Below are 16,165 nucleotides of genomic sequence, written 5' to 3' on the forward strand. Positions count from 1 at the left end.
AAACAATATATGCAGTCAAAAAATGGTCGCAGGTGGACTTGAAAATAGGAAGGCGTCTCCAGTAAGGTTTGTTTAGCTAGATAAACAATAAATATGTATTTGTTTGCGTCAGTATTTTTTATGAACGTTTTTTTTAATAAGATATTATAGGCTTTATAGCTAAATTATAACCCTCATTCTCTATAGGGAATGGGTTAATTACAAGGGGATAAATCTACAAGATAGAGACGTAATTCTTAAAGTTTAAGTTCCAAATTTAAAAAATGATAATTTTATTAAAATATTTCTTAAAGCTTTTAATGAAATCTTTGAATGATTGAATGAAGTAGGGGCGGTGGTAATTAATTTGTCAGTGATAATCATATTAGGAAGAGATCGATCAAATCAATTGCATAGCTGTTAATTCTCGGAAACATCCGCATTCCAATAGATCACGATGAACATGTTCTTAATATCCTACGCTGACCGGCAGATCGAAGATCAACATGACTCATTTATGACACTGCACCGCAGTCATCAACATTCCAGTAAACACTAGTACTTCATCAATCGGCTCATCTAACTCGCCACTGATTGACTCTATTCGGACCTCTCGACGAACAAGTTAAATAGGATTCCGAACATTCTTGTATCACATTTATGAAATTAAACGTGGTCGTTAGTTAAATGAAATATCTGCCCAAAGATGTCGGACTCACATAAAAATTTTAGTGAACATATTAGGGAACAAATTTAATACCTACTACAAGGAGCACATTGGAGAAATAAAGATTTAATCAAATAACTGTTTCCGAATTGAATCCGAAACTTGTTTACATCTCCGTGGGAATCCTTACATGTGTATTAGCAAGAAACAACGTGCATGTAACCTTATCTACCCTCGTAGACTCCCTTCATAATGTTATTAATAATTATAAAAAATGTATGTATGTCATACACAATATCATGATTTGTCATAAATTACAACCTGTACACAGTTACGTGAGTCAACGTCACTTCGTTCCTTCTTTTAATGGTTGGTAAGATCTTATTTTATGTGTCTTTAGTTTTAATTTTCTTTAAGATTAAGATATACATAGATAATTATTCCTATTCGTCGATTATAAGCAAATCCATATAGATTTGCTTATAATCGACGTTTTTACGTACACGTACACGTATCAACATCTACCTTTCAATTAAAAATAAACCGTTCATTACAAGCACTTTTAAATATAACTACTTTATATGCCACTGTCAACTACATGGAAAATTGTATTGAAGTAGACACCTGTTAGAATTGGTTGTAACGATTGTTAGGAGTAATGTCGTAGCTGCGCACGCGCAGGCATGCGAGTCCCCCCCCCCTCTTTAAGTTTCCTCCCCTCCTCTCAGCGCTCCTCACCATTGATTGGAATGCGGGAACTGTACTTCGATACACCTCATTATCAATGCTTACCATTTAGTATTATTTGAGGATAGCTTTGTACCAAGAAACTACAAAATTGAGGAAGAAAGATATATTTAACTAATTTTCTCATTTAATAGTTTAGCGGATGGAATATTTTATTTATGATATATTAAGGATCGCGAGAAAGCTTGTTTACGTTATTAATCCATTTGCACAGCCTTTTCATTTTAACCCGTAAAACGACCTATGAAAACAAGAGGACAGATTATGAAGACAGTTTTACGAATTCATTGAAACTTATGAACATAATTTAAAGGGTTTTTCAACAACAGCTTCTAGGTATCAGAGCCCGTTATTCGCCATATTTAGTAATACTTGGGTATTACTAAATATGGCGACACTTTGATAGATACCTAGGGATTATTGTAAATATAAGTTCTTATAAAAATACTACAATCAGCAAATTTAGTTTTTACACTAATACGTACTTTTATGAGTTTCTTTCTATTTGAAACTCTTTGACAAACCAAATTAAACTAAGCCTCATTACGAATGTGTCCTACACTTTGTTCCTTACAAAATATAGCTTATATAATCGGTTTAAATATTTCACGAGATCTTCCCAACAATATAGCGCATGTGACAGTTACAGTAGCATTTCCTTTAATAGAACTTGAGAATCGAGACAAATTCTTGGATCGCTAACGGAAATAGACGTTACAAAAGCGATGCATGCATTACACTGCTTCGATAGTAAAGAGTTGAACAGAAAACAGTCGAATACAATAGTAATGGAAGTGATTCATGAATCGTACTTTAAGTAGGAGTGAATCGCTACAAGTGGTTGGGTGGCGGAGCGCAGGGCACGAGGCACGATAGGAATGCGCGGCCCTCGGCGCCGGTTTACAAATAGAAGGGCCGCTAGCGCGGACTGCACGTGTGATACATTGCCGTGATCAATCTGTTAGCGCTGATGGTTGCGCCTGAGCTGACGACGCGTACGCACCGATACTCTACTACAATTATTAATTAAAACAACATTCATCACCGACCCCAACTGCATAAAAGGCCGTAACGCAAACGATCGATTTCGCATACGAGTGAAACGAATACATTACCTATGTACGAGTAAATACATTGCTTTAGAGTTGGCAGACCAACGCGGTCCCTCGTTTCTGGACTTCAGTGACTTCTTCGTAGATTGTGACAGAAATAGTGACATTTAAACTGTTCCGGTGTATACGTCTAGGAAGGCAGGAGAGATCATGTTAATGACATCTCGGAGGGTCGTTTGTCGGGCATAAGAAAGTGATCAGCGGCCCTGCGTTCGCTGACCCCGGCCGGACGTCACGGCTGAGAGAAGACGAGTGCAGCACGCCACACGGCGCCCTGTGTCTTTCCTCTGATGTTCCCATTCGTGATCCCGTTAAAGACATGAAGAATGACATATCACATCTAATCACGTTTCTACGAAGGTACTATTATATATATATATAGACTCACTACTACCCTCCGTTTTAAGTTAACTTTAATTCAGATGTACGTTGACTGATATCATTATATTTGACGTTGTTTTTTATAACTGGTCGACAAAGTACTTATGTTTATTTACAAATTTATAAATAAATTGCATATATACAACATGAGGCATGAAGTAGTTATATGTTATCTGTAGCTATATCGATATCGACATTTTAATACCAAAGTGCACTTTAATAAGTTCGTAGAAAAATAAATTATTTTTGAAATATCTAAATTTTATTTTAAACGAAACTTATAATCTGGATAGTGTTGCCATCAATTTAATACGATGCTTTGTAATATTATAGTATACTTAGTAATTTATTAAGTAAAAACAACGATATTTATTTCTTAAAAACTTAAAACAATCATTGCATGTTTGACATTCACTGTTACATTAACTTAAATATGTCCAGCACTTACTTACCTACATACTTTTAAAAACTTAGGTTACCCATACTATTAATAAAGCACCTAATCGTTGGAAATGTTTTAAAAGCTTTTTCTAAAATAGGTATGTAACTAGAAAAAAATTATATATAATTTTTTTTAAGTAACCAAATTCGGGACCAATGAATTAGTTACTTAGCTTAATCGGCCGAAATACCGTATTATATGTAGATACTTAGTAATATTTTTAAGCTGGCAACTTTTACGTTAGTAAACATTATTTTATTACCATTTTCAAAATAATTTAATAGTTATCTATTACTATAATTTTTATCAATCAACGATGACAACTTGCCACTATTATAACTATAATTGTTTCCATATAATATAATAAGTAATTATTCGTTACAAATTGTGTTAATGATGTTTTTATTGTAAACATTTAAAAGCTTTTTAAATCTTAAAAGTAATATGGATAAACGACAATCTATAATATGATATACTTAAATTCTAAATAATGTTAGTATGTAGGTGCCTATATGAGTGACAATTTATATGAATTTGTTTTAAAAAGTAGTTACTTTTATCTGAGACTGAGACCAAGATTAGATAGGCACGGCCCTATGTTGATAAGAATACCGGATTCCAACAATAAACACGCCTCAACTTTTAACGTATTTAGTTAAAATGTGTATTTTCTTTAAATATCTAAATAAAGTAATTTTTTATTCAATTTAGTTGACATTTTTATTTAAAATTACATATTTTATAATATGATAAAATTATTAGTAATATAATAACTGTTTAAAATGAGGTCATCACAACAGATACCTACCTACACACATGCCTATAGTACTTTTTAAAAATAAGATAAAATTATAAAACTTTCTTCGTTAAATCAAATCAATATAAAGAGGTATTTTTAAACCTAAGCGAAAGATTAAAAATAATAAAATGTGAAAATTGGTAGAAATATAAAAGAGCGAGCGCGTGGCGAGCCGCGGGGCACCGAATCACGCGCACTATTACGCCTGCGTGTGGCAACACTAACACGCACTTTTCGCGCAATTTCTAACCGTCAACCCCCTGTACAACTCAGCGCCTATATGGGGTTGTAAAAAAATTCAACATTTTAATCAAATTTCTGTAAAATATAGACATTTTATGGACACCTTACGTTTGGTATAATTCAATTTATAAGATTCACCTTTTATTTATTCCTTTTCTATGATTATATATTAGAAAGTCACCGAATTTAACTCGATTAGAAAAACCAGCACTTTAACGTGTAAAAGACAATATGAATAATAAGAATATTATATTATGAATTAAAATTATTAACAAAAACGGATAGCGCTGTAAACAAGAAACTGATCTTACACTTGTTTACACTGTAAACAAGCAATTTTACTTTTATTACTAAAGCGACACTAGTTTTCATTTATTTATTTCATATTTATTAAAGTCATTTTCCAAAAAATATTTTTTCTTTACATTATATTCTGCGATTCAATACTTTTAGGTGAAGAATGTTGAATAAACATTCTAACAACTCAAAGCTATAGGTGGTATTTTTGTTTTTATTTTACTATAGGTATCTAAAAATTTTATAAACCAGGCGTAGGTATATTAACTTTAATTAGGTAGGCGTAGGTATATTAAATTAATGCATTAATTTATTCTTAATAATGCATTATTCTATAATTTCAGCTTCAATGGAACTATTGCCAGTGCAAAAAAATGAAATTAATATTGAGATTTGTTTTTTAAGAGATATTTAAAATTATTAATTTGAAGAAATATTAGGTTAATATTTGAACGTTATAATTTAGAAAACATATTCTTTTGTAATAATGCTGTAGGCGGAAAATATCTGACAATTGATTATTGCAATATTAAGTAGCATTAAAAAATGGCTTCTATGCCTAATCAGTAAAAATTGGTTTTAATTAAGGAATATATTTAGTGTATTGTTATTTGAAACCATCTAAATTACATAAAAAAAAATAGAAGGTAGGTAGAATACGTACCTAATTAAAAATATTTAAAAAAACTATATAACACAAATTAATAAATTATTTATTAATATTGATTAAATAATATTTTAATATATAATATTATATGATATAAATAGAAACAAGTTACAAATTGTAAGCTTTTTCGCTGCGATGTAGTTTTCATATACTTTTTAAATGCAGTTTCCGTTTCGATCACTTGACTTCAATATTAAAATTATTAATATAAGACTGTTTTGTGATTGATATTTTAGCGCATTTTAAGAGCACTGGCTTACTTTAAATAAGTTGATTTTGTTTCAAGACCACTCTGTAAAGTGTGTACCTAAATAATCACTTCCTACAGATGTGGGTGGTTCTCACAAGACTTGGCCATTTCTAAAAAATATGCTATCAAGGCTTTAAAAATTCTTTATCATATATTTATTGAACGTTATTTTTGAGATCTTAACCATTTTAAAAATAAACCCTAACTAAATTGTGTACCTATATCTTATAGAAACAATTTTTCTGTATGAATTAGTAAAAAAATTACTAATACAGTTTTAATATAATGATATAAATCTGCTTTTACGTTTATACCAGCAACTTAAAAAGCCACACATGGCTGAAAACATTATTGTAGTTAAAAAGACGTGTAGTAACAAGACTATTGAAACTGACATAATTGCTTATATTTAGACGAAACATAATTAACGTGCAATATAGTTTGCGGTTTCAGGCTTAAAAAAGGTTGAATCTGGAGCAGTACATCATCTAGGTACAGCCACGTGGCGCAGCCGCGCCTCGTCCACGGCAGCGCTGCATGTCAGTTTTCTGGAAAAATTGTCAAAAGTAGCACAGCGGTGCGGTGCGACGGCGCGCTGCGACGAGCAAGCAATTCGCGAGGCTCATGCGCATGTGTGTATCTCGTCGAGACCGCGACGCGCTCGTGTGCGTGTACGTAAAGTGAAGGTCGAATATTTTGTCCCTACTCCTCGGTCTATTGGTGTTCACGAGTCGACACTGTGATAATGAAGTGTCGCGGTCCCGCTCGCTCTGCTCGACTCGCATTCCCGCCGAAAGGGACGGCAGGTGGTGTGCGCGTGCGTCGGAGCCTCCGCCGGCGCCGGCGCGGCCTGCCCTCATCAGTCTCCCCGCGGCGGGGAAGCAGTTCGTGTGTGCGATTCCGCGTCGGCTCGCCCCGCGGCCTCCGATCGCTCTGCGTCGCAAACGAATATTTTTAGATAACGGCGCGAATAATTTATTCGTAAGTTGGTGATCGCGCGCACTTTTGCGGATATCGGAATCGGCGCATGCGGGTCCGTGCGTTCCGTTCAACGCAAGGAGGCCGCCGGCGGAGACGTCCCGATAGGTAAGCTGCGCACTTCCTGCGCGCGCGCCGCCATGTTCAGTGGGAACGTCACTTCCGTCAGCGCGAACGCCGGAACCGGCGGCCGCGGATCTCAGGCCTGCGGAGCTGCGCGGCGGCACCGACGGCGCTCGATCCCGGCTCCACTCGCCGCTCAAATGCTCAGGTCAATGAGCGACGGCTTTCGATTCATAAAATGTCGGTCGTTCCATTCACGCCGCGGGGCGATGCTACGCCGACCGTTCACTCGTGACCCTCGCGTCTTCGAATATTCATGTCTCCATCGATAACATCGTAACCTCTGACTTCTTTTTGTATTATCGCGTTGTTTAGTGAACACCGCTACTTGAGGCCGGACTTCGTGCGAAGTGCTGAAAACAAGTGTCATTTCAATTGTTGGACGATATACGTTAACTGTGAATAATGTGTGCAAAGTGAATTTATATTGTGACTATCACTTGTTGATGATGGAATTTTACATACAGTAGCGTAAGATTAGAATTTATTTCTATTCATTTTTCAATTCTTAATCATTTGTCACTTCGATCTACTTTTAAATTACAATTGAATATTTTATTCTCTATTTTTTGTTAAATATATAAAATTCAAGTGTATTTAAAAAAATACAAGTGTCATTTTTTGCAAATAAGGGTTGAAACAAATTGCATACTTTAAGGATGACGTATACATAGCAAAAAAAAAATGATGACACACGAAACAAATGATAAGTGACGATCGAAATGATAGCAATCTCTCTCGTTCGTAAGTAATAAATTTAAACAATGAGATGTAGTAGCGGCGGCCGCGTTATCGACAGGACATACGTCACTAGCGGAGCGTGACGTCTGGTTCTAGCGTCCCTCGCGCTGCGCCCGCGCATGCTCCACTTCTCGCTTCTCACCCCCGCCTGTTCATTACCCTCTGTTTGTAATCCGCACCATATTCATTTAAACCCGTACGCCGTTAATTACAATGCATTCATCACCGCTATTTGATTTTATTTTTACAATATATAATATTTGTGATGATAGTATTTGCTGATAACTTAGTAATAGATTTAAAGTTTTATCATTTATAAATATAATGTATTTATTTTAATATTTTAGTTTAATTATCATCAACTCAGTTTTAAAAATCATTTAATCTATAATACTAATTTACGTGATGAATAAGAATAATTTACATTAAATTATAAAAAAATAATTAGTAATATAATAATTTTTCAACGACATTTTTTTATGAATGAAAACATTTTTTTTTATTTTCATTATGTATGAAGTAGTAGCAGTTAATATATCCCTGCTAAATGTAATGTGAGATAATTAAGGTGCTACGTCAGCGACACGTGTACCTACTGGCAGCTAGTAGTTGTGACTCAACTCGCAGCATCTCATGCTGACGTAGTTTTCGCCGCCGTACGCGCCCTTCGCTCACTAACCTTTGCTTATGATATGTAGTATCGCCTCACCCGCTCTCCGACTCATTCATGCCTAACCGACACTTGAATATAGGACATTTCGTTGCGACGCCTACAGGCGATGCCGAATCATGAGTGGTGCGCCTCCGCTTCCGTCGCAGTGCGCGGCGTAGGCGCACATGTCATAAGCATTTCCTTCGTCGTACTTCCACCGAAGGGATAAATGTACACTGGCCGCGCTGTGACCGCGCTGCTCCTATACGAAAGGAACGTGATAGCCAAATTTGCGTGCAGGTCGATTTCGAGTGCGATATGCAAATGTCGCTACTGTTACTAAATTGGTCAGTCATTATTATATCCGCAGTTATGTATATACGAGTATAAAACGCGACCGTTTCGTCATTCATGATCGTATTCAAGTCGGGTGGCGCGACGCTTCCGTCCACGCATAATCCGCACTTTAAAATTTGTGATTGCTGATTTCCGTTGGAGCACGGCGCTGGGCGAATCGCGCTGGGCATGTCTCAGTGAGTAGAGGTAGGTGAGACGGCGGGAAAGAGCCGCTTCGCACGTCTCGCTGCGCCAGTTCTCAGCCCCACGATAAGCCAATAAGGGTCGCGCCACAAAAAGCAATCATTATAAAGGTTGTAAAGACTGCACCGGCGCCGAGCCTTCCCAGAATCGGAGCCATTCTTATTTTGCGATCCCGCCTTATTCACGGGCCTTTTTTGTTTAGCGTTGGTCATTTTTTTGACGGGAGCGGTATTCTTGTGAGAGCTTCAAGGAAATGGCTTATTGGGTTTCGTATAAGAGTCGGGCTTATCTTAGAAGAGAGATCGGCACCGCAGCCGAGCATGGGAACGTACGTCAGAGGTCTCGCGAGTCGCGACGGACCGTTACGCGAGCCGCATGCCTGCGCCACATTCCAATGCATCTACATGTCATCGCCTGTCTTGAGTTCGTGACGTCACGCAGCAATCATAGATAGCACCGGATACTTAGCTAATTACTTTGTGAAATAACTTAGATATATACGCGCTCACTTTGTTGACTAATGTCATTTAAGTATTTTTGACTCGCAGTTGTTTCTTCGTTTAAAATAAATTATTATTAATTATTTTTTTATAAAGCAACATTATATTTATATATATATAATATAATATATATATATATTATTTTATATATTTATATAATATATATATATAATTTTATATATATATATAAAATTATAAATAATATATCTATAATTTCATCACATACAAATATTTATTTCACATTAAACAAAGCAATATTTGGAAAAAGTAAAAGTGCTATGCTTTTATTATTTCGATAATTTTATTGATGACGCGTATAATGCGCCTTCGTATCATGTCTAAGGAATATATTAATTGCTATTTTTAATTGAAACAAATATTGTCTGATATATGTCGAATAATTTCTTGACATAGTTTCACACAATTAAATAACATTTATAAAGCGCTACAAATATTAAGCAAACATTCAACCAAATTAGCACGAAAAATTGATAATTGCCTAAACATGCTATTTTCTCACAGTGAACGTACCGCGGCATTTCCCACCGTCTGCTCGAGGCGCTGGGAAACTGACGTTAGCCTTATTTCCATTACAAGTAACACTGATAAGAGCTTCTGTAAAAACACCACGGATATTTCACCTTGTCAAGAATTTATTGAATCATTTCATATTATTCCGACTTACAAATATTCTGGAATTAACGAAAATTATGTGGTTGTTTCTTTTTTTAAGTGCTTAAATGTCTTAAAGAAATCTTAAATATATCCAAATAAGTTTGTAAATATTTTGTATAAATTTTTTTATTGTTTATTTTTATCCGTAAATTAATTTAAACTTTTGCTTTTTTCAGGAGCTGAAAGCTATTTTCCTGGCGAATGAATACAGATCCTATAACTTCAAGGGAAGTTTAACAAGCAGCGGCTCTGATAATCTGGGTACGTATATCCTTAAAAATTAATAATTATTTGTATATGAATTGTCACGAGCCCGATATTTTCCAATCTGACACATTTTAATTTTCAAAACACTTACTTCAATCTTCAATCAATCAACTTTGGATTAGGTAAATATGATAAATTGTCTGTGACCTGTGTAGTATTCATAGAGTAGTTGAAATGTATGTCATTTTGTTGAAATGTATTTAAAAAAAATCATTAAAAGATAACTTTTGTTGTAAAATTAATACGTTTAGCGAGCGATTTTATTTACATTATAATAAAGTCAATAGTACACACGTGTCGAAATATTTCCGTTGAGGAGTAGAGTAGAAGGTGCTGAGGTCACGGGCCCTTATTGGGGGCAAAGGGAAGTTATAAATCTGTCGGCGCGAACAATAGCGCGATAAGGAGCACCTTACGTTCGAGCGATAGTGGCGCCCTCACGCTCTGTGGCGCTCCCGCAGCCAAAACATTTTGTTACTTTCTTGAGCTTTTAGCTTGGTAAGCCATACCCTTTAATGTAGGTAGGTATATAAATACATAACTATTATGAGTAACGAGTAGGTACAAGAATTTCAGTGTTAAGCTCCAAGCGTTTAGTATTTATTGTTTTCTGATACTTACAAAAATTTTAATAATTAAATCTATGTACCGAAAGATAAAGTGAAATGGGAAATCGGCGTAACTCAAACCTTATCGGTCATTAACCTTCACTCCTAAACCGGGCCTCACATCTCATTTGATGAGCGCGTTTTATGTACCTACATACAATTTTATTTATGTTCGAATTTTGTCGTCTCATTTTTTTACAACTTATACGTATTAAACCTTTAATAAGCTTATTATATATATATATATATATATATATATATATATATATATATATATGGTATATGGTATAAACTTATAAATAAAATAGTATAAATTACAATAAGTTCATACTATTATGATATAATAAAATCTGGACGTCAGGTAGGCGCCAACGAAACCTTGACCTCTTTACCCAATACGCTAGCGGCAGCGGCCCGCGGGGGGTGGGGTGTGTGGGGGAAAGCGATGTCGTACACACAATGGACTATTCTGTGACATCCGAACCCACCACTAATATCAGCAATCTCATCCCTTGTATATAATAAATACATAATACATACTTATGTAGACACATTTGTAGTAAGAAATCGAAATACTGCATCTGATGATGATGATCTGCATTCGATAATAGTTCTTTTCGTAATTCGCTTTTTAGTTTTTACAATTTATTGTGTAAACCATTGGCAGTCATCAAAATAATCGTGACACGGTAAAGTTGGTCATGTTAGTATGTAATTAGAGGCGTCGGCGGCGCGCGGGACGAGACAAGGCTAACAAAATTCAGGGGGCGGCGCGGGTCGCGGCCCGCGCTTGAATAAAACATGCCGTGTGCGCCGCGCCTTGGCGCCACCGCGACACGTACCGTCGATATACTAAAACAATACACGGAATCTAGGTCCTAGACGCGACGCTAAGCGGCCTCCGCCGACCGTCGAGACGACTGCTGCCCTGAAAACTAAATCGATGTCACACGCCGCCCGCGCGTTTCGCTTAACCATCTACGTCTACGCTTAAATATATTCGTGCACAACTTATAGTCCTTTCCAACACGATGTTTACATCGTAATAAACGCTCCCGATGTAATAAAACCATTCACATGGTCAGGAGATTTGAATTTCATTCTATTCCTATTGCAGTTGCAAATTATTGTACTTAAATATTAATATATTTTTTTCAAATATGTTTATCTGGAAAATAAGGTGTTTATATGTATTAAAAAATTAAACTCATTAGTAATAGACAAAAGATTAGAAACAAGAACATAAAGATGTTTTAATTCAACTTACTCGCTAAGTCTCGTACTTAGTTTATTTTTTCTGTAATATAATGGATTAGGAACGTTCTTAAGTATTATTTTTGTAAACGATACTCTTTCGGAAATACGATACGAATTACGGAATGTAATTTCTTTGTAAATAAATTCACGAACGCAGTAGCAATAATCAGGAATGTGAATTGTCTGCAAAAAGTGTGCTTTGAATACGTATCGTGTTAGGCGACATTTTTGTTTTAAGTCAAATAGGTAATATAAAGTAGTTTTATACTTGAGCTTATATTTCAATCTTTTCCTCTAAATATAGCCTTTTCAATATATGTATAATGTTTACTATCAATTTTAATTATTAAATCTAAAAATCAAATAGAATGTTAGAATATTAATCAATATCATCTCAATTATTAATTGATTACGCTGAAGGCTTCGTAGCAAAACCGTAGCACCTACGTAGCACTGCGTTTTGTTTGCATAAGTCTACAGGTTTATGTTATAACCGCTAAAATTTAAAACATTAAAATGCAGCAGAAGTACCAAACGAGTATACAAAACAAAAAAATTAAGATACGAGCAAATAACAAGTGTTTAATAGTTTGTAATACAAAAATGGTTTATTTAACCGTATCATTTAAAAAATGAACCCTGAAAGACGAATTTCCGCTAACTTCGAATCCCGGGACCATAAACTAAAGCAATCTATATTTACTCAGAGTGTCCAGTCGCGTCGTGATGATTTTTAAATGTAAAAGCGCGCCTTAATTACATGCATTAATATGCGGGACGCGCGCTATGGGCACGTCGGAGCTATTAGCTCGGAGGAACTCGTGTCGCTTGAACACGCCGCCTTGTACATATTGAAGTGACATTAGCACTCATCTTTCATTAAACATTTTTTAACTTATTTTTATTATGCTATTATATATTTATATAAAAAAGTTATCAAAGTCAACTGATTTCGATTTTCGATAGGATAGCGCGGTCGGAACTTACATTGATGTTAGTATCAATTTATAGAATTAAACTTCATGTATTAAATTTTTTTTTTCATTTAAGCCTGACATTTGTTAAAATAGCTTGTATAACATTTTTCTTAAATACATAATGAGTAGTGTGCACACATGCGTTTAGTTAATTGTTCTAGTATCGTGGCAAATCTCTTATTAATTATGAGTCATGGAGGTGAACATTTATAGACCTTATCTCCGGTGGGCCCTTACGCTTTCCTTGCGGGTTGCGCGCTCGGCTATGAGAATGTGCGACACCGGAACGAACCAACAGAATTACAACTTGCCGAAAACAGAATTAAGCCCACCATCTTATTAAATATGTAAAAATTGAAGACTACCGAACGTTATATGACATTTTTAATTTTGAAATTTCAATACTTCGTTGGACATTCTGCATTCAGACCAACAAATTGTGTAACGCACTGAGAATTTTAAACGCCAGATATTGATAGGAGTTATTATAAAAATAACAGTTATCAATTCTCTTGCATTATACGGTGAAGGGCAATTTGACGTCAGCGTTCGTCTCGCGTCATCGCACGCGATTTCTACGTCTGATCAGAGTCTCGGTTTCTTTGCTATTGTACTATTTAAATTAGATCTAATTTTGCATAATGGATCCGAAAGTCTTATTCTTTTGTAGTACATATTAAACAGACGAACATTGATCACTCTTCAAAGGACTAAGTCTGAAACGAGCGCATTGCATAACAGCTGTTGATGAGCGCATCCGCACCCTGCACCGATTATAAATAGCTCGTCGGTCCCTTAAGGCGCGAGCGCAAGTTTCCGGGCTGGAAGTGTGCCGCTTCCGCTGCGCGCGGTCGTTGACGCGCGTGCATTGTCGCCGCACATTCCCCGCCGCGGCCGGCGAGCGGTGCGAGGTGCGCGGCGCGCGGCGTCGCCGACGACGTTTTTAAATAGAGGACCGATTACGAGCGTCTGGCTATGGCGCCGGGCACATGACCGCGCGAAAGTGCAGCGCTCGCCGCGCCGCGTCACGGGCTATTTGCGACGCGCCACCTCCGCGCTCGCCTCGCTCCCGGCCGCCCCGTCACTCGAGCTGCACGTACCGACTCTACACCGTCTCTATACCTGCCGGCTGCCAACACACAGCTGATAAATGCCAATTACCTACCTCCAACTCTTTTCACACGTCCCAAGATAATGACTCTTAACAGCAAATATTTTAATATTATTCTAAATTAATCACAATAATATTATTTAAATTCAATGATGTACTCTTTTGACGTCTAAAAGATTGTATTTTTATTACATTTAGTAACATAAATAATTGATATGTATAAAATAAAAATTGCCTCCAAATGAAATAATTTACTCATAGAGAAAAGAAAATAAGAGATTGAACATAAAGTCATTCATACATCATAATAGTATGTAAAGATATATCTCGCTATAAAACAGCAATCTAGAAATTTTTCTAACAGCATTCATTGTAAATCAAAATTAGCATAGAAGTGAGTAATATTAGAGTAGTTGTAGGACTCGCGGCCGTAAACATGGGCCGACGCCAGCTTTGGAGTAGCAGAGGAGCTGCGGCGATGCGGCGCGAAGCGGTTGGTTCGCGGCTGAATAAATTCGGAGGGAGGCGCGCTGGAATGCGGGAGGCGGCGCGGCGCGGGCGGGGAGCGCCGTGCGACTGGCGCGCGCGCCGCTGTCCCACGGTCGCGCAGGCCCGCTCTCCTCACCCCTCACACTTTCTTTCGCGCCATAAAGGTCGTTTCAAATATTTCGGAATGCTGTTTGGTGACATTTCACCGACAAACAGAGGGGGACGATTTCAGCTTCCAGCGTTTAGGTGAGCATTGCGCTCGACGTCGAAGCCTGCTTACTGCGCCCGTTCTCTACCTTAGCGAACATGCGATATTCATTTGCTAGCTACTCACTACAGCTATTCGGGATTTCCCATGTGAATTCACATACCTGATTTTTTATATCTATTACAAAGCAAACATGTTATTGTTAGGCATAGTGCTGTATGCTTTATCAAAGTTTTGACATCAGTAAATTCTCACCGAAGATTTACTACTTATCTAGTTTTTAATCGACCATATCATCACCAAAGGTGTTATAATAATGTGTCATAATGAATAAAATAAGGTGTCATACATGAGGTTAGCTTTTTAGAAGGTTATTTTTCAAATGATTGGCGCTACACCGTTGCAGGTTCAGCTTCGTTAGATTAAGATTTTGTAGCAAAGCTTACTCGGTCTACTTTCCACGCTCATGTGTGAACTAAGTTTCTCCAATTAATAGATTCGTTCCAATAGCAAACAGCGAGTTGGAGAAAGCCGCGGCAAGGGGTCAATGTCCGGCGGAATTCACGGCGGGCGACCGTCGTGAACTTTATCAAGAAATGTGGCGTAACGTTCTAAATTTTCAAAAACTGTTCTTGCTTAGCCTTTCCGAGAAGATGAGATCGGTGGCCGCAAGAAGAAGCAACCGTCAGCGACAAAGGCAGCGGTCGCAGTCGCGGAACTAACTCACTGTTTGTTGAGTCGTGACTCGTGCGCCGCTATGAATGGAATGTGGCGGCGGAGGTTGCGCAAGCGGCGAGCGGCGCGCAGCTCGCGGCTCGCAGGAATGCGGCGCGCGCGGGACGGAGCGCAGGCCGAGGGGGCGCGCTGCAGCCTGCGCTGCATCTCCCGGCCATTCACGCCGGCCGCCGTGTGCTCCGCGAAATAACTCACCGTTACAGCCGCGGAATGCTCGCTCTATCTCTAAACCTGCAGTCGCACCATCGCGCTTCTACTATACCACATTCCTACAGTAATGCCGGCCGCCCGCATCGACTGCGCTCGCTAGTGATATTCGCCGATAACGAGTGATATTAATTCCGTGATAAGTGTACTACTCTTTGTTTACTACGTTCACACCAGGTCTAGAATATCTCTTGTTGATTCAATCGCTGATTAGACAAATAATACTAGCCTCTCTTGTTTTATAACGGGTCATTATAGTTTACTTATGACACTAAGATAAATATGACAGACAATTGGAATAAATATTTTATAATCTCGTGATTTTTAATGAGTGATCTAAATATAGGTAGGTACCTTCCTATCTATATTAATTATTACATGACAAATACTGTTTAAATATTATAACGACTTCATAATAAATCCGCTGGTATAAGTAACATTTATTTAAATTTAATATGAGAAAAAAATATTTGATAGATAATTTTAGATTGTTATAAATATCCGATACACAAT

The sequence above is a fragment of the Nymphalis io genome, chromosome 16, assembly GCF_905147045.1.
Source record: "Nymphalis io chromosome 16, ilAglIoxx1.1, whole genome shotgun sequence".
Taxonomy (NCBI): Eukaryota; Metazoa; Arthropoda; class Insecta; order Lepidoptera; family Nymphalidae; genus Nymphalis; species Nymphalis io.